Here is a 27,313-nt window from a genome sequence, read left to right as displayed (position 1 = left end):
AATTGAATGCACTACAAAGACAAGATATTTGATGTTCAAACTCATAAACTATTCTTTTTTTTGCTAATAATAATTAACTTAGAATTTCATGGCTGCAGTACATGCCAAAGTAGTTGGGAAAGGGCATGTTCACCACTGTGTTACATGGCCTTTCCTTTTAACAACACTCAGTAAACATTTGGGAATTGAGGAGACACATTTTTTTAAGCTTCTCAGGTGGAATTCTTTCCCATTCTTGCTTGATGTACAGCTTAAGTTGTTCAACAGTCCGGGGGTCTCAGTTGTGGTATTTTAGACTTCATAATGCGCCACACATTTTCAATGGGAGACAGGTCTGGACTACAGGCAGGCCAGTCTAGTACCCGCACTCTTTTACTATGAAGCCACGTTGATGTAACACGTGGCTTGGCATTGTCTTGCTGAAATAAGCAGGGGCGTCCATGGTAACGTTGCTTGGATGGCAACATACGTGGCTCCAAAACCTGTATGTACCTTTCAGCATTAATGGTGCCTTCACAGATGTGTAAGTTACCCATGTCTTGGGCACTAATACACCCCCATACCATCACAGATGCTGGCTTTTCAACTTTGCGCCTATAACAATCCGGATGGTTCTTTTACTCTTTGGTCCGGAGGACACGACGTCCACAGTTTCCAAAAACTATTTCAAATGTGGACTCGTCAGACCACAGAACACTTTTCCACTTTGTATCAGTCCATCATAGATGAGCTCAGGCCCAGCGAAGCCGACAGCGTTTCTGGGTGTTGTTGATAAACGGTTTTCACCTTGCATAGGAGAGTTTTAACTTGCACTTACAGATGTAGCGACCAACTGTAGGTACTGACAGTGGGTTTGTGAAGTGTTTCTGAGCCCATGTGGTGATACCCTTTACACACACTGATGTCGCGTGTTGATGCAGTACAGCTTGAGGGATCGAAGGTCACAGGCTTAGCTGCTTACGTGCAGGGATTTCTCCAGATTCTCTGAACTCTTTGATGATATTACGGACCGTAGATGGTGAAATCCCTAAATTCCTTGCAATAGCTGGTTGAGAAAGGTTTTTCTTAAACTGTTCAACAATTTGCTCACTCATTTGTTGACAAAGTGGTGACCCTCGCCCCATCCTTGTTTGTGAATGACTTAGCATTTCATGGAATCTACTTTTATACCCAATCATGGCACCCACCTGTTCCCAATTTGCCTGTTCACCTGTGGGATGTTCCAAATAAGTGTTTGATGAGCATTCCTCAACTTTATCAGTATTTATTGCCACCTTTCCCAACTTCTTTGTCACGTGTTGCTGGAATCGAATTCTAAAGTTAATGATTAGTTGCAAAAAAAAAAAAGTTTATGAGTTTGAACATCAAATATGTTGTCTTTGTAGCATATTCAACTGAATATGGGTTGAAAAGGATTTGCAAATCATTGTATTCCGTTTATATTTGCATCTAACACAATTTCCCAACTCATATGGAAACAGGGTTTGTACATGAGGCCAGTGGCATGTAAAAACGAGAGAAAAAGAAGGGAAGCTGCTTGTGTTCTATTGTGTGTCCTCTTCTACTGATTTTTCCTCGACATGCTTGAGGAAATGCTAAAATAGCATGATTGAAAACACTCGCTATGGTGTTCATGGAAGAGGAGATGGAAGAGCAGGCGAGTCCGAAAATGGCGATTCTTATATATTTATTTTTGCTTATAATGTTTTGAAGTAATCATGGACAAGGGTGACAAAACATGCGGGGAAATAGGCTCCAGTTCTGTAGATCAGTGTTTTTCAACCTTTTTTGAGCCATGGCACATTTTTTGTGTTGAAAAAATCCGGAGGCACACCACCAGCAGAAATCATTAAAAAACGAAACTCAGTTGACAGTAAAAAGTCGTTGTCGCAATTGTTGGATATGAATTTAAACCATAACCAAGCATGTATCAATATAGCTCTTGTCTCAAAGTAGGTGTACTGTCACGACCTGTCACATCACGCTGTGACTTATTTTGAGTTTTTTGCTGTTTTCCTGTGTGTAGTGTTTTAGTTCTTGTCTTGCGCTCCTATTTTGGTGGCTTTTTTTTTCTTTTTTTGGTATTTTCCTGTAGTAGTTTCATGTCTTCCTTTGAGCGATATTTCCCACATCTACTTTGTTTTAGTAATCAAGACTATTTAAGTTGTTGAAATCCTTCTCTGTGGGGACATTGTTGATTGTCAGGTCATGTTCTGATGTACATTGTAGACGTCGTCTTTGTTCAACAGTAAGTCTTTGCTGTCGTCCAGCATTCTGTTTTTGTTGACTTTGTAGTCAGTTCAGTTTTAGTTTCGTTCTGCATAGCCTTCCCTGATGCCTTTTCTTAGGGGCACTCACCTTTTGTTTATTTTTGGTTTAAGCATTAGACACCATTTTACCTGCAGTCTGCCTCTCGCTGTTTCCGACATCTACAAAGCAATTATCTACCGGCTGCCACCTACTAATTTGGAAGAGTATAACACGGTTACTCTGCCTAGCTCTCGACAGCACCGACACTCAACAACAACACATTATTTGCAGACTATAATTACTGGTTTACAAAAAACATTTTTAACCCAAATAGGTGAAATTAGATAATCTCCCACGGCACACCAGACTGTATCTCACTGCACACTAGTGTGCCGCGGCACAGTGGTTGAAAAACACTGCTGTAGATGACGTCACACCAAGAGGGGGCGTCATATCGATTCCGGTGATGGAAAGGGGCCGTTCCAAGTACAGTCAGTTATCTACCCATTAGTCAAAAACTAATTGCTATTCTGAAAAAATACTGCCAGATTCATTTCCAGGAGCAAAAAGTACATAAAGAGAACTTCCTGGTGAAATGTCGGTCGTCTGTACACTAAGAGTCCTTTAAACTGTGCCTGAACTCCTACTTAGAAAATGGAAAACATGCAAAGTAGGAAAACAAATCCTTTTTATTTTCATGGAATTTTGTGAAATTCAAGTTGAACAGACTGTTAACCTAAATTCTTAGATTATATAAATTAAATGATAATACTTTCACAAATAATAAATCAGATCCAAATCATCATAATTATTGCAGAAATACAAAACGTTGAGAATGTGCATACAACTATTTGCTTGTTGATACTCATAAATCCGGAGGGTTCGTGAATGCAACCTCACTCGCCATAATCGTCATTGGTGCATAATGGGGAATTCCTGTATTTATTCCTAGTTGCCAGTGCTAGCACTTTGATAAAGAAAGTGAGGAAAAACTATGAGAATGTTGAATAAAAGTCAAAGGGATGTTTAATGTTTATTTATCAGCTAAATTCTTCATTTGTATTTATTGTGTGAATGCTCCAAAGCATTCACACATATGGTTTTCTTTCTTCTTCTACTTCTTCTCCAGATTTTGACGCTCTCTACCTTCCACATTTTTCATCCAATTCAAACCGTTCCAACTTCAAACTGTTCAGCTTATTCAAATTCAAAAAATTCCCAGATTTCCCAGAATTCAAGATTTTCCGGGACATTTTTCCAAATTCAAAATGAATTGGCCATTTTTCAAACTTTCACCATTTCCACATTTTTCAACCGATTCAAACCATTCTACCTTCAACATATTCCACTCATTCTAAAAATGTAAACTATCATTTTTCCAAGTTCCCAAAAATTCCAGGAATTCACAGAATTCCCTTTTTTCAAACCCCTTTTTGACCCTTTTTCCTGGCGACTACTCCTTCCACATTTTTGAACCCACTTCAACCGTTTCACCGTCCAAACATTCCTCTTAGTCAGGACAAAAAACAAGGTTGTTTTTTGAACAGGAAAAATTCCCGGTTTTCCCGAAATTACTGGAATTTCTTAACACCATTTCTCAATTAAAAATATTACTACTTCAACATTTCTCGACCGATTAGAAAAATTCAAACACCAACCATTTCAACTCATTTAGAACATTCAAGGTTTTTGACATTTTCCAAAAAATGCCTGCTTTTCCCGAAAGTCCCGCTTTTCCATGTAATTCCCATTGAAATGAATGGGACATTGTTATGGGTGTACAGAGGAAGAAGACGGCACAGACATGAGGGGCGTCGTTTAACTATATGTTTAATTATTATTTATATATACAATATATAATAATCAGAAATGAAGTGTGTGAACTAATCCACATAGGTGTATGGTGTGCGACTATGTGTGTGAATTAACTGTTGTGTGTTACCGGGATTGTTGAGCGAGAGGCGGAAGTCCCGGAGGGGAAAGGCAGACTCGCAGGTCCGTGAGACAGGCAGGTAGTCGGGGGAAATAGCGAGGCGTCAGGGTTCGTGTCCAGGCAGGAGGTTGAGATCCAAGATGCAAGTAGGGAACCAAAGGGAACGAGGGGAGACGAGACACACAGCTTGTGACGTGGGAACGAAGGCAGGTGTACTGAACAGGTAACTACGTTCTGGCCCGGGATAGCAGGTCGCGCTGGCTTATGAAGGCAGGTCTCATCATCAGCTTCAGGTGTGTTGATTGCCAATGATTGATTGCAGCTGCTTGCTGCATCCGGACTGGCATGTGCCAGGTGCGCTTCTGACGTGCACTCGGGCCGTGACAGACATTTTTCAAAGTTCCACAACTCCCACATTTTTTCATCCAATTCAAACTTTCCCAACTCCAAAATATTCAGCCTGTTCAAAACTGTAAGCTCTCTTTCAACAATTAAAAAAAAATCCCGGATTTCCAAGTATTCCCAGTTTTCAGGGATATTTTCCCCATTTGAAATGAATTGTCCATTTTTTAAACTACCAAAATTCACACAATTTTCAACCGATTCAAATCATTCCAACATCAACACATTCCACTCATCCAACTAACACTTTCCCAAGTTCCAAACCAAATTCAGTTTTTCCTGGAAATTCAAACCATTCCAACATTCTTACAGTCATACTACATTCTGTCAGCATTTCAGTTCAACTTCAGCATTGGAGCATTCACACGCCATTCCTTCAGGAATTGCCTCATCTAGTTACAAATGGTTTTCTGTATGTAAAACTACAATTACTCTCCAGACAATGTTTTGTATTAACATTTTGGGATTAATTGGATTTGCACACTTTCTTACGGGAACAATTGCATTGGTTTTTGTCTGATTCGGTCTTCATGTAAGGTTTTTGAAAAAGATTACTAACAAAAACTGTATTCTACCTTGGCTTACTGCAGACATGAAGTAAATGTAGCACGCCCTTCATGTTCATGGTGATGTCACCGCATCATCCGAATGATCTTAGCGTCGTCGCCGTGTTACTGCACACGTTCAAGCGGTGCAGAGGTACAAAAAAAAAAAATAAAAAATAAAAACCAAGCCACGATAAACCACAATTATCCTTTCACATTAAAAAAGCTTAAAACTGACAGATTACCCGTTTATTCGAGCAATGAAATCTTTTCTGCCCTCTAGCTCGTCAACACAAACAGATGACAGCCATTTTTTCCTGGAGCGGATCGCTCTTTTCTACTTTAGATGAGAAACGTTTGAGAGGGAAAGAGAGAGAGAGGCAGGGCGAGAGAGATGTTTATTTCGACAACCCCCCCCCACCCAACTAATGGATCAAACAAAGGACATCATTTGTAGGCCAAGTATTTTTCTGAGCGTCTCTCCCCTCGGCTCTGCATACCAATCCAATAATGCCCAAGGAAACGTGCTAACTTAAGGTGTGTGTGTGTGTGTGTGTGTGTGTGTGTGTGTGTGTGTGTGTGTGTGTGTGTGTGTGTGAGTGTGTGTGGTCAAGAGGTTGGAGGGTCTGTTTGTCGCTCCCTCCTCCAAACATCGATTTGTCCTTTTTTCCAATTTATTCCTCCTCTTTGCTGCTGCAATCCCCTCAGATCTGCCTCTAGGGTGAGAATTGGGGGTAAAGACGTTGTTAGGGCCATCAGCCGGTGGACTGTGCACTCTTGCACAGCAACATATTGCTGCAAAATAGACCACCAATTAATACCCATCTCCCCCCCCCCTCCCATCATAATTAATAGTCTCATATATTGCTACATGGAGTGTTGAGTGCAGATATGATCTGAATAACAATATCGCCAGATTCACCTGTCTGATCCCGATCTCGGTGGCGATGATTCTGACATTTTCAGACGTTATTACTCGGAGACGAGGATTTGTAAGCAAGAGCCTCGCCAGCGAGCGCCGCTTTGAAAAGAAACGCTGCATGTGCACAAATCCTCTGCGAGTATTTTTTTTTTTTTTACAATGTGAGACATTTCTCAGTGTCACCCTAAGCGACGCCTGCAACACCCCAACATGCCAAGTTAATCAATGCAGATATGTCAAGGAGGGGGATTGGAATCCATAGAAAATGAAGCCGTAGCAGTGATTTATTGGAATAGTAAAAACCTCGTCTTGTTCTCTGTTCCACACCTTTTGTCTGTCTGGAACACTGATATCAGCGACCTGCTACTTCCTGTCTTTTCCTTCATTATGTGCATTATGCCGGACATACAATAATTTCACAGTCTGCAACAATGTACTGTTAATAATTCCAAAATCCCATTATGTACGAAAACTCGGCCCTTTCAATACTTGGCTACTAGCAAACATAAAGAAAAACACCATCGTGTGGGCACTTTTCTGACAGGGTAAAACTGTATTATAAGCAATACTATACACATATTTTTTTTACTGTAGCAAATAGTCCTGAGAAGGAGTTGGTACCTTTCACATTTGAACCGATACGGTGCCATTACCTGCCACCCGAGAATCGATACCTGTACTCAATGGTATCACTTTTCAGTACTTTTGTGTGTGTTCATGCGTTAATAAATGTGTTTGATAATAAAATCTGATTTTTTTGTTTAACATTTACCAATGAGCTGATACTGTAGCAAATGGTCCTGAGAAGGGGTGGGTACCTTTCACATTTGAATCGGTTCATTACCTGGCACCTGAGAATCGATACCAGTACTCAACTGTATCAATGTTCAGTACTTTTGTGTCTGTTCATGCGTTGATAAATGTGTTTGATAATAAAATCTGAATTTTTTTTGTTTAACATTTACCAATGAGCTGATACTGTAGCAAATGGTCCTGAGAAGGGATGTATACTTTTCACATTTGAATCGGTTCATTACCTGGCACCTGAGAATCGATACCAGTACTCAACTGTATCAATGTTCAGTACTTTTGTGTCTGTTCATGCGTTAATAAATGTGTTTGATGATAAAATCTGATTTTTTTTTTGTTTAACATTTACCAATGAGTTGATACTGTAGAAAATGGTCCTGAGAAGGGATGGGTACCTTTCACATTAGAACCGATACTGTGCCATTACCTGGCACCTGAGAATCGATACCGGTACTCAACACTATCAATTTTCAGTACTCATGCGTTAATAAATGTGTTTGATGATAAAATCTGATTTTTTTTGTTTAAAATTTACCAATGAGTTGATACTGTAGCAAATGGTCCTGAGAAGGGATGGGAACCTTTCACATTTGAACCGATACGTTGCTATTACCTGGCACCTGAGAATCGATACCAGTATTCAACTGTATCAATGTTCAGTACTTTTGTGTGTGTTCATGCGTTAATAAATGTGTTTGATAATAAAATCTGATTTGTTTTGTTTAACATTTACCAATGAGTTGATACTGTAGCAAATGGTCCTGAGAAGGGGTGGGTACCTTTCACATTTGAATCGGTTCATTACCTGGCACCTGAGAATCGACACCAGTACTCAACTGTATCAATGTTCAGTACTTTTGTGTCTGTTCATGCGTTGATAAATGTGTTTGATAATAAAATCTGAAATTTTTTTGTTTAACATTTACCAATGAGCTGATACTGTAGCAAATGGTCCTGAGAAGGGATGGGTACCTTTCACATTTGAACCGATACGGTGCCATTACCTGGCACCTGAGAATCGATACCAGTACTCAACTGTATCAATGTTCAGTACTTTTGTGTCTGTTCATGCGTTGATAAATGTGTTTGATAATAACATATGATTTTTTTGTTTTGTTTAACATTTATCAACGAGCTGATACTGTAGCAAATGGTCCTGAGAAGGGATGGGTACCTTTCACATTCGAACCGATACGGTGCCATTACCTGGCACCTGAGAATCGATACCGGTACTCAACGGTATCAATTTTCAGTACTTTTGTGTGTGTTCATACGTTGATAAATGTGTTTGATAATAAAATACGATTTTTTTGTTAAACATTTACCAATGAGCTGATACTGTAGCAAATGGTGCTGAGAAGGGGTGGGTACCTTTCACGTTTGAATCGGTTCATTACCTGGCACCTGAGAATCGATACCAGTACTCAACTGTATCAATGTTCAGTACTTTTGTGTCTGTTCATGCGTTGATAAATGTGTTTGATAATAAAATCTGAATTTTTTTTGTTTAACATTTACCAATGAGCTGATACTGTAGCAAAGGGTCCTGAGAAGTAGTTGGTACCTTTCACATTTGAACCGATACGGTGCCATTACCTGGCACCTGAGAATCGATACCAGTACTCAACTGTATCAATGTTCAGTACTTTTGTGTGTGTTCATGCGTTGATAAATGTATTTAATAATAACATCTGATTATTTTTTTTGTTTAACATTTATCAATGAGCTGATACTGTAGCAAATGGTCCTGAGAAGGGATGGGTACCTTTCACATTCGAACCGATACGGTGCCATTACCTGGCACCTGAGAATCGATACCGGTACTCAACGGTATCAATTTTCAGTACTTTTGTGTGTGTTCATGCGTTAATAAATGTGTTTGATAATAAAATCTGATTTTTTTTGTTTAACATTTACCAATGAGCTGATACTGTAGAAATGGTCCTGAGAAGGGGTGGGTATGTTTTACATTTGAACTGATACGTTGCTATTACCTGGCACTTGAGAATCGATACCGGTACTCAACGGTATCAATTTTTAGTATTTTTGTGTGTGTTCATGCGTTAATAAATGTGTTTGATAATAAAATCTGATTTGTTTTGTTTAACATTTACCAATGAGCTGATACTGTAGCAAATGGTCCTGAGAAGGGATGTATACTTTTCACATTTGAATCGGTTCATTACTTGGCACCTGAGAATCGATACCAGTACTCAACTGTATCAGTGTTCAGTACTTTTGTGTGTGTTCATGTGTTGATAAATGTGTTTGATAATAAAATCTGATTTGTTTTGTTTAACATTTACCAATGAGCTGATACTGTAGCAAATGGTCCTGAGAAGGAGTTGGTACCTTTCACATTTGAACCGATACGGTGCCATTACCTGCCACCCGAGAATCGATACCGGTACTCAACGGTATCAATTTTTAGTACTTTTGTGTGTGTTCATGCGTTAATAAATGTGTTTGATAATAAAATAAGATTTTTTTGTTAAACATTTACCAATGAGTTGATACTGTAGCAAATGGTCCTGAGAAGGGATGTATACTTTTCACATTTGAATCGGTTCATTACCTGGCACCTGAGAATCGATACCGGTACTCAACGGTATCAATTTTCAGTACTTTTGTGTGTGTTCATGCGTTAATAAATGTGTTTGATAATAAAATAAGATTTTTTTGTTAAACATTTACCAATGAGCTGATACTGTAGCAAATGGTGCTGAGAAGGGGTGGGTACCTTTCACGTTTGAATCGGTTCATTACCTGGCACCTGAGAATCGATACCAGTACTCAACTGTATCAATGTTCAGTACTTTTGTGTCTGTTCATGCGTTGATAAATGTGTTTGATAATAACATATGATTTTTTTGTTTTGTTTAACATTTATCAACGAGCTGATACTGTAGCAAATGGTCCTGAGAAGGGATGGGTACCTTTCACATTCGAACCGATACGGTGCCATTACCTGGCACCTGAGAATCGATACCGGTACTCAACGGTATCAATTTTCAGTACTTTTGTGTGTGTTCATGCGTTAATAAATGTGTTTGATAATAAAATCTGATTTGTTTTGTTTAACATTTACCAATGAGCTGATACTGTAGCAAACGGTCCTGAGAAGGGGTGGGTACCTTTCACATTTGAATCGGTTCATTACTTGGCACCTGAGAATCGATACCAGTACTCAACTGTATCAATGTTCAGTACTTTTGTGTGTGTTCATGCGTTAATAAATGTGTTTGATAATAAAATCAGATTTTTTTTGTTTAACATTTACCAATGAGCTCATACTGTAGCAAATGGTCCTGAGAAGGGGTGGGTACCTTTCACATTTGAATTGGTTCATTACGTGGCACCTGAGAATCGATACCAGTACTCAACTGTATCAATGTTCAGTACTTTTGTGTGTGTTCATGTGTTGATAAATGTGTTTGATAATAAAATCAGATTTTTTTTGTTTAACATTTACCAATGAGCTGATACTGTAGCAAATGGTCCTGAGAAGGGGTGGGTATGTTTTACATTTAAACTGATACGTTGCTATTACCTGGCACCTGAGAATCGATACCGGTACTCAACGGTATCAATTTTCAGTACTGTTGTGTGTGTTCATGCGTTAATAAATGTGTTTGATAATAAAATCTGATTTGTTTTGTTTAACATTTACCAATGAGCTGATACTGTAGCAAATAGTCCTGAGAAGGGGTGAGTACCTTTCACATTTGAATCGGTTAATTAGCTGGCACCTGAGAATCGATACTGGCACTCAACGATATCAATTTTCAGTACTTTTGTGTGTGTTCATGCGTTAATAAATGTGTTTGATAATAAAATCAGATTTGTTTTGTTTAACATTTACCAATGAGTTGATACTGTAGCAAATGGTCCTGAGACCATTCCACATTTGAACCGATACGTTGCTATTACCTGGCACTTGAGAATTGATACCGGTACTCAACGGTATCAATTTTTAGTACTTTTGTGTGTGTTCATGCGTTGATAAATGTGTTTGATAATAAAATCTGATTTTTCTTTGTTTAACATTTACCAATGAGTTGATACTGTAGCAAATGGTCCTGAGAAGGGATGGGTACCTTTCACATTCGAACCGATACGGTGCCATTACCTGGCACCTGAGAATCGATACCGGTACTCAACGGTATCAATTTTCAGTACTTTTGTGTGTGTTCATGCGTTAATAAATGTGTTTGATGATAAAATCTGATTTTTTTTGTTTAAAATTTACCAATGAGCTGATACTGTAGCGAATGGTCCTGAGAAGGGGTGGGTACCTTTCACATTTGAATCGGTTCATTACCTGGCACCTGAGAATCAATACCGGTACTCAACGGTATCAAATTTCAGTACTTTTGTGTGTGTTCATGCGTTGATAAATGTGTTTGATAATAAAATCTGATTTTTTTTGTTTAAAATTTACCAATGAGTTGATACTGTAGCAAATGGTCCTGAGAAGAGATGGGTACCTTTCACATTCGAACCGATACGGTGCCATTACCTGGCACCTGAGAATCGATACGGGCACTCAACGGTATCAATTTTCAGTACTTTTGTGTTTTTTCATGCGTTAATAAATGTGTTTGATAATAAAATCAGATTTTGTTTGTTTAACATTTACCAATGAGCTGATACTGTAGCAAATGGTCCTGAGAAGGGGTGGGCACCGTTCACATTTGAATCGATACGGTGCCCTTACCTGGCACCTGAGAGTCGATACCGGTACTCAACGGTATCAATTTTCAGTACTTTTGTGTGTGTTCATGCGTTAATAAATGTGTTTGATGATAAAATCAGATTTTTTGTTTAACATTTACCAATGAGCTGATACTGTAGCAAATGGTCCTGAGAAGGGATGGGAACCTTTCACATTTGAACTGATGCGTTGCTATTACCTGGCACCTGAGAATCGATACCAGTACTCAACTGTATCAATGTTCAGTACTTTTGTGTGTGTTCATGTGTTAATAAATGTGTTTGATGATTAAATCAGATTTTTTTCTTTAACATTTACCAATGAGCTGATACTGTAGCGAATGGTCCTGAGAAGAGGTGGGTACCTTTCACATTTGAATCGGTTCATTACCTGGCACCTGAGAATCGATACCGGTACTCAACGATATACATTTTCAGTACTTTTGTGTGTGTTCATGCGTTAATAAATGTGTTTGATAATAAAATCAGATTTTTTTTTGGTTTAACATTTACCAATGAGCTGATAATAACTGTGCTGTCCAGTTGCTATATCTTGTTTTTTTTCCACTTCTGAGTCTCATTTGCAAGTATTATATAGTAGACTTTGCATGCAGTTGCAAATCCAAGACATTAGATGGCAGTAGTGTATGGCCTATGTATAAAGAGAGTATGGGCAACAAAACAACAGGCGCCATGTTTGCTACCAAGGATGTGTCCGGCTGTGCCCGGAAGCATGCATTGCTGATGTTAGCTTTCTTGACAAAATATACTATCATAATATGTCTAAATATAGTTTTAAACATACTCCAGCTCATACTTTTTATTGCAATAAAAACACATTTTTAATGTATAATAAGATTTTCTGTTAAAAAAAACCCTCATTGATGACAATTTATTGTGGTCCCCTTTATTTAAAAAACTGTCAAAGTATCAAAATACATTTTGGTACAGGTACCAAAATATTGGTATTGGACAACACAATATTGAACAGATAAATGGGGCCATTAAGAAGAGATTTTCTTCAGAACTACAGCAGTGACTGAAGTACACAGCCAGTGTTCGCCACACTGCTGTGTAAGTCAGACAGCTCAAACAGTTTTACAGCTGGATAACATTTATAGTAATGCCATTTTTTGTCAACTTTCTAGACTTTATTATGTCTCCTGTGCAGCAAAGTCAAAATTGTTGTCATTAACATTAAACTCAATTTGTCTAGCATTTGAGTAATTATGTCGAATTATAAAGTAGTCAATGATTAACAGTTTAAAAGGAACCTTACTGAGGCTGTTTGTTCACTATAGCTAACTAGGGGTTATTCGATATTAGATCATTATTCGTTATTCGATCAGAATCATGTTGCAAAACATTATTTATCTATTCATTTTAACTGTGAGGTGGCTGTTTCTGTTTACATACTCAAAAAGAAGAAACCTAAATAAAATACTGTTTGATTCAGTATCAAACAATTAAAAATATGGGCTGTTTTGGGACCTTTTATGTCGTGCATCACATACTTTGGAACGACTTTGCATTGTTTTTAAAGTCGTACACTACAACATATAATTGCCATGATACATAGTAGAGGACAAAAACATATGTTTTTGGTGAAATTACTATTATTGAATTAGATTGCTAAATTATTATGTCCATATGACAAGATCATGGTAGAGGTTGAGGGAGGAAAATGCAAAGGGACCACAGAATGAGACCGTAACAACTGTGTGGTAATTTCCAGTAGTGAATCCGAAATATTATGTACAGGAATAAAAGTAGTTCTCTCACTAATTCAATAACTGAACTCTGAAACTGTGGTTGACTCACATTGTTCAAATATTTAGGCCCACACATTTTACAACATTTTATATCTAAGGAATTATTTCCCCCCCCCAAAATGGAGACCATAAAGTGCCATTAAAGGCCTACTGAAACCCACCACTACCGACCACGCAGTCTGATAGTTTATATATCAATGATGAAATCTTAACATTGCAACACATGCCAATATAAAGTGCAATTTTAAATTTCCTGCGAAACTTCCGGTTGAAAACGTCTAGATATGATGACGTATGCGCGTGACGTCGATGGTTGAAACGGAAGTATTGAGACGCCATTGTATCCAATAGAAAAATCTCAGTTTTCATCGCAAAATTCCACAGTATTCTGGACATCTGTGTTGGTGAATCTTTTGCAATTTGTTTAATGAACAATGGAGACAGCAAAGAAAAAAGCTGTAGATGCGATCGGTGTATTAGCGTCTGGCTACAGCAACACAACCAGGAGGACTTTGACTTGGATAGCAGACGCGCTATCTGACGCTAGCCGCCGACCGCATTGATGATCGGGTGAAGTCCTTCGTCGCTCCGTCGATCGCTGGAACGCAGGTGAGCTTCGGTGTTGATGAGCAGATGAGGGTTGGCGTAGGTGGAGAGCTAATGTTTTTATCATAGCTCTGTCGAGGTCCGTAGCTAAGTTAGATTCAATGGCGTCGTTAGCAACAGCATTGTTAAGCTTCGCCAGGCTGGAACGCATTAACCGTGTAGTTACAGGTCCATGGTTTAATACTATTGTTGATTTTCTGTCTATCCTTCCAGTCAGGGGTTTATTTCTTTTGTTTCTATCTGCAGATAAGCCCGATGCTATCACGTTAGCTCTGTAGCTAAAGTGCTTCACCGATGTATTGCCGTGGAGATAAAAGTCCCTGTGAATGTCCATTTCACGTTCTCGACTCTCATTTTCAAGAGGATAAACTATCCGAGGTGGTTTAAAATACAAATCCGTGATCCACAATAGAAAAAGGAGAGGGTGTGGAATCTAATGAGCCCTTGTACCTAAGTTACGGTCAAAACGAAAAAAGATGCGTCCTGCACTGCACTCTAATCCTTCACTCTCGCGTTCCTCATCCACAAATCTTTCATCCTGGCTCAAATTAATGGGGTAATCGTCGCTTTCTCGGTCCCAATAGCTCTCGCTGCTCTCGCTACTTCCGGTACAGGCAAGGCTTTTTTTTATCAGCGACCAAAATATGCAAACTTTATCGTCGTTCTATACTAAATCCTTTCAGCAAAAATATGGCAATATCACGAAATGATCAAGTATGACACATAGAATGGATCTGCTATCCCCGTTTAAATAAAAAAAAAATCATTTCAGTAGGCCTTTAACTGTCACTTCCGGTCATTCACCTTGTTTTTGTTAATATTCACCTATGTTTGCGTGTTAGTTTCTGTTTCTATGAGCCCTGATCGTATTCACCTGCATCTTTTTGGTGATCAGTAGACTCATCTGCCTCTGATCACTAATCAGTGAGCTTTATATACCCGCGTGCCACCGTGTCTGCCTTTGCGAGTTCATTGTTCGCCATGTTATGTTTGGCGTTAGCCTATTTTTAAAGTGTTGTTTACTATGCTCAGTTAGAATTTTGTGTGAGCATCCCTGCTTGTATTTTGCTGTAAATTAATAAAAACTCATCCTACTTGCAAGCTGCTTCTGCCGCCTCCTGCCTTTCCTTTCGCATCCTGAGGAACAGGACCTTCACCCCAAACGCAAAGACTAACATTGTGATCAATTAATATTCAGAACACTTTTCTAATAAAATATGTCACTTTACTGTACCATTAGTATTTATTAAAAATGCTATTTGTCATAATAGATTATGAAATACGTTACTATACATATATTATTATAATTTAAAAAAAAATTCATATTCTTATTATTTCTTATTTTTTGTCTTGTCCAGCCACTCAGGCAAATCTTATTGTTGATGTTGATGCCTATAGTGAAGTGAAGTGAATTATATTTATATAGCGCTTTTCTCTAGTGACTCAAAGCGCTTTACATAGTGAAACCCAATATCTAAGTTACATTTAAACCAGTGTGGGTGGCACTTGGAGCAGGTGGGTAAAGTGTCTTGCCCAAGGACACAACGGCAGTGAGTAGGATGGCGGAAGCGGGAATCGAACCTGGAACCCTCAAGTTGCTGGCACGGCCACTCTACCAACCGAGCTATGCCGCCCCCTATAACTGCTGTACAGATTTACTTTACAGAAGAGAAGTTTGGGATATTTGTCCTGTTGTGTTATTTGTATTTGACTTAATCAATCAATCAATCAAAGTTTATTTTTATAGCCCTTAATCACAAGAGTCTCAAAGGGCTGCACAAGCCACAACAACATCCTTGGCTCAAATCTGACAAAATTAAATGTTCGATAAATTTTGTGTTCGGCGAAGAAACAAAAGAAGACAGGGGGGAATTGTGGGGACCAGAGGGGGACAAGACAACAAAAAAACATCAACAACAACAGAAATGCATCAGCAAATAATATATATACAAATATGATACCATGAATTACAAAGAAAAACTAATTAGTGAAGTAGATGGTAATAACCCAGTAATGACAATGAACAATACTGCACTACCAATGAAATAATAATAAAACCAATAGAAATAACAATATTAATATTAACAATAATTACCTCTATTATCAAGATTACAATTGTAACAGGTGCAATAATACATAAATGTAATGGATAATTGGATTCCAAAAGAAGTAAAGTGAAGTATATTTATATAGCGCTTTTCTCTAGTGACTCAAAACGCTTATACATAGTGAAACCCAATATCTAAGTTACATTTAAAACAGTGTGGGTGGAACTGGGAGCAGGTGGGTAAAGTGTCTTGCCCAAGGACACAACGGCAGTGACTAGGATGGCGAAAACGGGGATCAAACCTGGAACCATCAACTTGCTGGCACGGCCGCTCTACCAACCGAGCTATACGAATATATATAGGAGAGAACGTGGGGGGAAGGGGGGGGGAAAGCTGAGCGGGCTAAATGAACCTTTTACATTGTTATGGTAAAAATACGTTAAATTTTAGAAGTCTGCCGTGTTTTATGTGATGCGGGTGAATATTTGTATGAGTGTGATTGTGTACACTTGTACGTATGCATATGTTTGCGGAGTGTGTGTACAGTGTATGTGCAAGTGTATGTATATGTAAGTATTTTTGTACAGTGAATGTGCGTGTGGATGTATGTGCAATGTGTGTGTGTATATATGTATGTATGTGCGTATGTATGCGTGCGCGCATGTGTGTATGATTGTACGTATGTATGGATATATACATGTAAGTCTGTATGCATGTACGTTTGTAACTATGTATTAGGGGTGTGGGAAAAAATCGATTCGAATTCGGATCGCGATTCTCACGTTGTGCGATTCAGAATCGATTCTCATTTTTAAAAAATCGATTTTTATTTATTTATTTATTAAGTTTTTAATTTTTTTTATTCATTTCATTTATTTATTTTTTTAAATGATATAACAATAAAAAAGTCCAAGAAAAATAATACGTAAAAATAATAAGAAAAAAAGAAAAATAGGTAAACGTAAAAAAACACACACAAACACAAACACACAAGTTCCTGAAGAAGAACACTCCTGAAGAGACAAAATTTTTTTTCCTGTGCTGATTGGCTGGGGGTAATAATTAATAACGAGTCAAATCTTTTGACCGGCTCATTGAAGTGAACAATGAGAACCGATTCGCAGTTGCAAGTCATCCGCCATCGGTGTGTGAATGCGTGTGTGAATGGGTGAATGTGACGTATAATGTAAAACACTTTGGGTGTCATGCAGGTAGATTATAGCATTATATAAATACAGACCATTTATCACTTACCATTCGTTTGCGAGCCACTTTCTATTTGCAAATTGTTCAAGCATGTGCACCCCACCAGACTTGACTGGAAAATTAGTCAGAATCTATTGAAAATGTTGCAGTATTTGTATTCTCAGGGCATTCAGTCGATTGCAACTGGACTGTTTGGTTTGTCTTAAAATACATTTTGCCTCTCATCCAAGTAGTCTTCATCTGTTCATGCTCATAGACTTAGATTGGTCAGATCTAGTCTTTGATGTAGATTGGTCAACCAATCTAAGCAACTCTTAGATCACATCATCAGTAGGGTAAAACTAACCTGTCTCACGACGGTCTAAACCCAGCTCACGTTCCCTATTAGTGGGTGAACAATCCAACGCTTAGTGAATTCTGCTTTACAATGATAGGAAGAGCCGACATATAAGGATCAAAAAGCGGCGTCGCTATGATTGCTTGGCCGCCACACGGCAGTTATCACGGGCTTATCATTGGTCACACCAATCTAAATCTAAGACTAGATCTGACCAATTTAAGTCTATGAGCATGAACTGATGAAGCCTACTTGGATGAGAGGTGAAATGTCTTTTTAGACAAACCAAACAATCCAGTTGTGATGGATTGAATACCCTCAGATACCAATGACCTGGATGAATGAAAACATCCATGGACAATTTCTTGTAAATTATTTTGTTGTGGACTTGTAAGGTGAGGCAGCATATTTTTTTTATCTATATCCCACTACTTTAAAAAATGTTTTAACCACACTTTGAACCTGCACTTTATTTACCGCTGCGGCTGTTTGCACGTCAGACCAAATAAATTGTCAAATCACGTTAAAACAAACACAATCATTCGGTCAGCCTTTTAGCGCTTTATGGACTCTCCCTCGTCATGGAGAAGAAAGGACAAAATGCACTGGACACAGCCCCAAAGCTGAAGAAGATCAACCAGTCCATTGGGAAATAAAAAAAACCTGCCACACTGACTAAACGGGAATCCCCCATGACTAAGCCAGACCGATGCACGCCGACGAAGATGACTTGAGCGGTTTTAGCGCGCAGGAGGACAAGAAACACAAAGACCGCACCTTTCCGGTAGACACTGTCTTTTACTACATTTTTGAATGAACACAAGCACTTGTGTAAATATTTCATGTTTCAATGTGTGCACATGCGGATTATAGACTTGTGTGGACAATACATGTAAAAAACATTTTAGGTGGTGAAAAATTCCAAATAGTGATCTCATTGTCCATGCATGTGGGTTGGAATATGGGAAATGGCACCACCTTATGAAATACTCATAAAGAAATGATTTCAAAATAATAATATGGGTAACACTTTAGTATGGGGAACATATTCACCATTAATTAGTTGCTTATTAACATGCAAATTAGTAACATATTTGCTCTTTAATTAGTCACTATTAAGTACTTATTAATGCCTTATTCTGCATGGCCTTATTATATCCCTGATCCCAACCCCAACCCTAACCCTCTAACCCAAGCCTGGGCAATTATTTTGACTCGGGGGCCACATTTAGAGAAAAAAATGTGTCTGGGGGCCAGTATATCTATTTTTAGGAACACTAATACAAAACCTCACAATAATGTCTGACCGAATGCTAAAAACGTCATGACAGACCGCCTTAAAAAACGTAATGGAATTTTAAATTTTTCTATGAACGATAAAACACTGAATATTGACAACATATGAATGTCACACCCACTTTCGATCGACATATTTTACAATCAAGTGAAACGCAACAAAAATGCAACAAACAGTGAAATATGAACACTAAGGGTACAAAATAAACCAACCTACAATCTGATATATCTGATACATCACTAAGCTTTAGAACTTTGCTGTGAAAATCTCCTTCCGCGTCTGTGGAAACGCTTCCCACCCACACTGCTTGGTGCCTCGTCTGAGCTGCTGTGACGTCGATTACCATAGTAACTAATTAGATGACCATAGTAACTAATTAGATTACCATAGTAACTAATTAGATTACCATAGTAACTGGTATGTCATCCAAAAGCGCAGATTCCAACCATTGAAATACTTAGTATAGTTCAAGACTTACGGAAATTAGAAAACATCACTGCACATCATAATGGTAGCTACACTTTCCATCTTAAACATCTAAAAAAATGTTTTTGATAATAAGCTTGATGAAAACTTTAACGGGCCGCATGTGGCCCCCGGGCCTTAATTTGCCCAAGTCTGCTCTAACCCTAACCCTAACCATAACCAAATGACTCTAAATTAAGTCTTTGTTACTTAGAATATGCTCCCCATACTAAAGTGTTACCATAATATGTATTGGTGGAATGTGTAATTTTGAATTATTCCGATCCAAATCTTATATTAAAGGCCTACTGAAACCCACTACTACCGACCATGCAGTCTGATAGTTTATATATCAATGATGAAATCTTAACATTGCAACACATGCCAATACGGCCGGGTTAGCTTACGAAAGTGCAATTTTAAATTTCGCGCGAAATATCCTGCTGAACACGTCTCGGTATGATGACGTCTGCGTGTGACGTCACGGAATGTAGAGGACATTTTGGGACAGCATGGTGGCCAGCTATTAAGTCGTCTGTTTTCATCGCACAATTCCACAGTATTCTGGACATCTGCGTTGGGGAATCTTTTGCAATTTGTTCAATGAACAATGGAGACAGCAAAGAAGAAAGCTGTAGGTGGGAAGCGGTGTATTGCGGCCGACTTCAGCAACACAAACACGGCCGGTGTTTCATTGTTTACATTCCCGAAAGATTTACCATTGGCCTGTGGAGAACTGGGACAACAGAGACTCTTACCAGGAGGACTTTGAGTTGGATACGCAGACATGGTACCGTGAGTACGCATGCAGCTGCGGCTTCCAAACATTTGATTGCTTGCCCGTACGTGCGTGCCACTATGTGCATGTCACATACGTAACTTTGGAGACTTTGGGGAAATATATGTGCTGTATGAACTTTGGGGAGGTGAACGGTACTTTGGGCTGTGGGATTGAGTGTGTTGTGCAGGTGTTTGAGTTGTATTGGCGGGTTATATGGACAGGAGGGGGGAGGTGTTTGTTATGCGGGATTCATTTGTGGCATATTAAATATAAGCCTGGTTGTGTTGTGGCTAATAGAGTATATATATGTCTTGTGTTTATTTACTGTTTTAGTCATTCCCAGCTGAATATCAGGTCCCACCCGCCTCTCACAGCATCTTCCCTATCTGAATCGCTCCCACTGCCCTCTAGTCCTTCACTCTCACTTTCCTCATCCACGAATCTTTCATCCTCGCTCAAATTAATGGGGAAATCGTCGCTTTCTCGGTCCGAATCGCTCTCGCTGCTGGTGGCCATGATTGTAAACAATGTGCGGATGGGAGGAGCTCCACAACCTGTGACGTCACGCTACTCGTCTGCTACTTCCGGTACAGGCAAGGCTTTTTTATCAGCGACCAAAAGTTGCGAACTTTATCGTCGATGTTCTCTACTAAATCCTTTCAGCAAAAATATGGCAATATCGCGGAATTATCAAGTATGGCACATAGAATGGACCTGCTATCCCCGTTTAAATAAGAAAATCGCATTTCAGTAGGCCTTTAAAACTGTTACCAATGATTGTTTCCTTGATAAAAAAAAAACAAGCCATTTTTTTTTTTAAACTGCTCTTCTACAAGATCCGGCTCCCTCCAAATGAATCCCTTCTGTAGTAGTAATATGTTTTCACTGTTTTTATTGTTGGTAGGTCCAAACAGTAACTGTCCGAAATATGAACACAAACTATTCTGAGAACAGAATCAGACTATATTTGTGTGCATATTGTAACAAACTCCTGGAAGCTGCACCACGAGAAAAATAACAACAAACACATAAAACAGAGACTGCCAATCACAACTCCCCAACGCCAAGTGCTTTTCTCAGGTACGCCGTTTGTGTCCTCGGCTGTTTTTGTCCAGCTTTAATTGCACGGAGGAAGCACGAGGCAGCGTGAGCCTCGTCTAATGGAGAGGCCGCAATCGTGAATAGAGGCATTCATCTGAAGACCTCCGTCCGTGAATGACGCTACACAATACCCGGTGCCAGCCTGCTCGGATCACCAGCTCGTCACCAATCACACACACGCATGCACGCAAACACTGAGCATCACACCTCTGCAACAGAATAAGAGGAGGAGAGGAGCTGCAGAGGAGAGCAAGTGGCGAAAAAGAAATTAGACAAGGAGTGAGGAGGTAGGGGAGGAGAAGATTAGATAGTGAAATTGATGTTTCCTACCATTTGATTTGGGTCATAGAGCCCAGGAGGCTGATCAGATAGAGAAACATGCACACCTAGACTTAACATCCAGCACGTAATCACATATAGCAACAAAGAGGCATGAAAATAAGCCTTCAAATGCGCATTTTTCAAAGACATACATTGCATTCCGTCAGATAACCCTCAAAGTCTCCATACTGTATTATCCCCCCGCCAGACACGCTATTAGGCCAAACACACAGAAAGCAAGCTGAAAGACGTAACTAAGCCTTACGTGGCAGCGTAATGGAAAAAAAAGACACCTGTCACGGAGACATCAGGAAGCGAGGACGCAATTAAGCGCACCGTCTCTGCTCAATTACCGCAATATAATCACAGCAATTTACTTTCCTTTGTCGCACAGCCGGCAAACAAACACGCGGAGGGTCAAGCGCACAATGCAGAGGCTGATATCGCACACACAATTAAAGCTATATGGGGATCCTACACAATGTGAACAGAACAGTGTTTGTGTGTTAACTAATGCTAATTAGCTACTGGACAATAGGGCTAGCATAATTAGTCGACATAATCGACAATAAAAAATGTTGATAAATATTTGTTATTGTCGACTCTTCACCTGATAACATTTTAATGTGCTTTTTTTTCTTTTTCTTGTATTGCTAACGAGAGGCGGGTAGATGCACCAAAATATTGTACTTAAGTAAGAGTTCCATTGCTAAAGTAATATGACTCAAGTACAAATATTAAGTAGCAATTGTTACGTGCGGCGGGGGAAGGAGATGACACAACGGCAGGGATCAGCTCAATAGGTTTATTGAAACTGATGATGATGATGTGTCGGAGTGTGTATGCTACTAAATGTGAATGGTGCAAGACGATGTGTAGACTTAACAATGTAAATACTACCAGAGTTTGTTGTGAGTGCGTGTTGGATGAAGCCTTCGTCAGACCAGAGGGGCAAGGCAAAAAGGCAGTCCGTGGGCAAGCGAGAAGTCGGGGGCTGGAGAGAGGCAACGAGGTCCGTGTCCAAGCAGGGGTCGAGAATTGAGGGAGGCAGTCCAGAATACAGAGGAAAGTCGAGGCACACAGCTCGATCACGGGAAACAGAGGGAACACAGGATATAAGACATGGGCACAGGGAAAGCACAGAGAGAGTAAGTATGCGGAGGGAAGCCAGAGACGGGATGCTTACCACGGAGAGTGAACTACGTTCCGGCGCTGGATCTTCGGGTCCGCTGGTCTTTATGCTGGCTGCCCTCATCAGACACAGGTTCACGGATTGATGATTGCCTGCAGCCTTGCAGGCGCGTGGCCGCGATGCGGGAAGAGCGAAGAGGGGCGTGTCCCGGCGCGCTTCTAGCAGAGGTGCAGCAGATGCGGGATTGCGCATGCGCCGTGACAGACATACCCATATTTACTTGAGTAAGAGTAATTACAAATATTTAGTAGAAAAAATTCTCAGGTAACTGGTGAGTACCTTCTGATTTTTTTAGTAGCTATCTTTTAAACGTTACTTGCACTGCAACAGTAGTTGGTGTGTGCGTGTGTGTATGTATGTGTCAGAGACAGGCACAATATAGCATTTAGTAGATGCACAATTTACATACACTTATTAAGCTATAGCAAGGCTAACGTTAGCTCGCTAGTGTTACCATATCTGAGTTATTGTGTAGAAATATGGGGAAACAACTACAAATGTGCGCTTCATTCATTAACCGTGTTACAAAAAATATCAATTAGAATAATACATAATGTTGGGTACAGAAAACATACAAACCCTTTATTTATTGAGTCAAAAATATTGAAGTTCAATGATTTGGTAAAAATTGCAATCAGCTAAAGCTATGTACAAAGCAAACTATAACCTGCTACCAAAGAATGTACAACAATTATTCTCAACTAAGGAGGAGAAATATAACCTTAGAGGGATAACTGTCACGACGCATGCGCAATCCCGCATGTCATCTGCTGCAAGCACAGCCGGCACATCCTGCTCGCTCTTCCTGCATCGCGGCCACGTGCCTACACGGCTGCAGACAATCAGCAATCTGCGCACCTGGGTCTGATGAGGGCAGACGGAATAAAGACCAGCAGACCCGAAGATCCAGTGCCGGAACATAGTTCACTCTCCGTAGTAAGCATCCCGTCATTGGCTTCCCTCCACGTACTTGCTCTCTCTCTGTGCTTTCCCTGTGCCCGTGTCTTATGTCGTCTGTGTTCCCCGCAGTGTTCCCTCTGCTTCCCGTGATCGAGCTGTGTGTCTCGACTTCCCACTGGATTCTGGACTGCCTCCCTTGATCCTCGACCCCCGCTTGGACACAGACCTCGTCGCCTCTCTCCAGCCCCCGATCTCTCGCTTGCCACGGACTGCCTTCTTGCCTTGCCCCTCTGGTCTGACGAAGGATTCATCCAACACGCACATACAACAACCCCTGGTAACATTTACATTGTTAATTCTACACATCGTCTTGCACCATTCACTTAGAGTAGCATACACACTCCAACACATCATCAGTTTCAATAAACCTATTGAACTGATTCCCGCTGTGGTGTTGTCTCCTTCCCCGCCGTACGTAACAAAAACTAATTTAAAACATCTGTATGCTCGTACAACACTAAAAACATCTAGCATATCAGTATGTGGAATAAAACTATGGAATGGGTTAAGTAGAGAAGTTAAACATTGTACTGATATGATCCAGTTTAAGAGGTTGTTCAAATAATAGTGCTTACAAAGTACAAAGAAGAAGAATTATGAGAAATACCTTCAACTAGGGATGTCCGATAATGGCTTTTTGCCGATATCCGATATTCCGATATTGTCCAACTCTTTAATTACCGATACCGATATCAACCGATACCGATATCAACCGATATATACAGTCGTGGAATTAACACATTATTATGCCTAATTTGGACAACCAGGTATGATGAAGATAAGGTACTTTTTTTTTTTTAATTAATAAAATACAATAAGATAAATAAATTAAAAACATTTTCTTGAATAAAAAAGAAAGTAAAACAATATAAAAAAAGTTTCATAGAAACTAGTAATTAATGAAAATGAGTAAAATTAACTGTTAAAGGTTAGTACTATTAGTGGACCAGCAGCACGCACAATCATGTGTGCTTACGGACTGTATCCCTTGCAGACTGTATTGATATATATTGATATATAATGTAGGAACCAGAATATTAATAACAGAAAGAAACAACCCTTTTTAAATGGGGGAGGGAGGTTTTTTGGGTTGGTGCACTAATTGTAAGTGTGTCTTGTGTTTTTTATGTTGATTTAATAAAAAAACAAACAAACAAACAAAAAAAAAAAACGATACCGATAATAAAAAAAAACGATACCGATAATTTTCGATATTACATTTTACAGCATTCATCTCTACCTTCAACCTTATTGAAAATTAGATATTCTACATCTCAGTATGTTTATCATGACTGACTTAATTATCTATTACAAGAACTGCTGTATTAATCATTCACTGATGTAATTGTGCTACAAAAAGAAGTCAGTCAATGAATGTATGTATTTGTAGACGCTCTGAAGTGGGAAAGGGGTAGGATTAAATAAGCTTTGCTTCTTCCTACACCTTTTCGGACATGATGTAAAGAGAAATGATATGAAATTGTGTGATGTATTATACTGTAAGTGTGTTCATGTTCGAAATAAACTAAAGAAAGAAAGCATACGTGCAGCTAAAACATAAAAAAAACATCTACAAATTACTGCAATGTGTTTTCTATAGTTGGAGGTGGAATTCCAGTAATATGTATACGTTTCTACTGACACAGATGACAGCGCATGATCAATCAATCAATCAATCAATCAATGTTTATTTATATAGCCCTAAATCACAAGTGTCTCAAAGGGCTGCACAAGCCACAACGACATCCTCGGTACAGAGCCCACATAAGGGCAAGGAAAAACTCACCCCAGTGGGACGTCGATGTGAATGACTATGAGAAACCTTGGAGAGGACCGCATATGTGGGTACCCCCCCCCCCCCCCCCCCTTCTAGGGGAGACCGAATGCAATTGATGTCGAGTGAATGATATAACTGTTCTTTTTCCGAGTTTGTAAGTTAACATTGAAGAGCCTCAGCTCATCTGACTGCGAGTCACACTCAGTCATGCCATTTTTAGTAAGACAAATAGACCTAAACACTCTTACGTATGCTAGGATTTAAATGAAAATAAGCTAGGAAGTTCAGCAAAATGCAAAATCAAACTCATGTTTCACGGCGGCACGATGGCCATGCACGACCACCAAGCGCGTTGTCTTTCTCATCATTGCCACAGGTTAGCATTGGCTAACACTACACTACAAAGCATGCATACAAGTATTATTTTACAAAAAGGTATGGGTACCGGATTTGTGTGCTGTTAGAGGCCCCGACCAAATTCTGTCAGTATTATTGGGTATCAATTCACAAAAAATCAAAAGGTGCCATATTTTGATACCTCTGTTGCAAGTGAAGTCACGTCCGAAGCCAGAATATGCCGGCTCAAACACTTGGTGAGCAACACGAGCGCGCAAGCAGCACTCTAGGTAATGTTGCAATTTTCCATGACAACTAAAAAACTAGTATCCCTGATTGAACACTCAAATGTAGAGTAAGGCTCCTTCAAAATGAGCTATCTTGATGCTAATTTCTATTAGATTTGACATAGACATGTTAATGACTGTCATGTCTGTGTAATCATGTTTTGTTTTAGTCATGTTTTGTTTTGTTTAGTTATTGGACTCTTTAGTTTCTGGCTTTTCACTCCCTTGTCTTGTTTCCATAGTTACCCATTAGTTTCACCTGTTCCACGTTTGGACTCATTGTGCACTCTTGTTTGTCACCATAGCAACCCATTAGTTTTCACCTGTCACGTCATGCACCTGTTTCACGTTTTGAGTCACGCACCTGTTTTCGTTAATCATGTCTGTAGTATTTAAGTTCATTGTTTTCAGTTTGGCTTTCTGGCGACATCCCACATTTATGCTCTTCACTTCCTGACACTTGTTTTTTCATGTCCATCTTTCATGCTGCAACTTTAGTCCAAGCCAAGTAAGTTTTTGTTCATTAATGCTATAGTCTTTTGGTTTCATAGTTTGTTCTCCGCCACTGTGCACGCTTTTCGTCGTGACAATGACTAGCATTAGCAATTTTACATGGCAATTTCAACACCTTCAAATTTGATAATATTAGAATCAGCATAAAAGCAAAGACTACTATCTGAGCCTATACACTACTGCCATCCAACGTCTTGGAATTGTAACTGCATACAACGGGTAATATACTTGCAAATGAGACTCAGAAGTGTAAGAATCAAAATTTAACAACTGGACAGCACTGGTATTATTATAAGTTCACAGTTAAATGTTAAGTAAAATAATGATTTTATTATTAAACAAATTCATATTTACTAACACACAGAAGTACCAAAAATGGGTACCACTGATTACTAAAGTTGGTATGGTATGCTATGGTATGATATTAATTCCAAGTACCAGGATTTGGTACTGTATTGATTCAAATGGAAAAAATACCCATCCCTATTTAAACAATATGTTATTGTTTTTACAACCAATACTAACGACTCCAGTGCCACATGGGATATCCAATGACTTAAGCAGCATGTAAGATGTCAGTTGTTATCTAACAAAGAGATTTACTCATTTTATTTGTCTGTTATGAACTAACAAGCAAAAATTAGTGCATAATCAATGTTTCTGTAAACACTTATATTCCTTGTGGTAAATATTTTTTTCATACTTTGATAAGGAATGCACATTTTTACAGCTTTTTTCC

General features: G+C 39.2%; 1 protein-coding gene and 1 long non-coding RNA gene across 3 annotated transcripts in view; one reads left to right on the top strand and one right to left on the bottom strand.

Moving 5' to 3' along the window:
- The window catches only part of fbxl4 (F-box and leucine-rich repeat protein 4), a 608,311-nt gene that overhangs the window by 89,126 nt on the left and 491,872 nt on the right, over positions 1–27,313 (top strand). The window lies entirely within an intron of this gene.
- Positions 5,700–27,313, bottom strand: part of LOC133596588 (uncharacterized) — a 192,302-nt gene continuing 170,688 nt past the window's right edge. Inside the window, exon 3 of the long non-coding RNA XR_009814624.2 lies at positions 5,700–5,846. This is a non-coding gene — a long non-coding RNA (uncharacterized lncRNA). The remainder of the gene's footprint in view (positions 5,847–27,313) is intronic.

The sequence above is a fragment of the Nerophis lumbriciformis genome, linkage group LG04 (genome assembly GCF_033978685.3).
Source record: "Nerophis lumbriciformis linkage group LG04, RoL_Nlum_v2.1, whole genome shotgun sequence".
NCBI classification, from domain to species: Eukaryota; Metazoa; Chordata; class Actinopteri; order Syngnathiformes; family Syngnathidae; genus Nerophis; species Nerophis lumbriciformis.
This window is presented reverse-complemented; position numbering and strand designations above follow the sequence as displayed.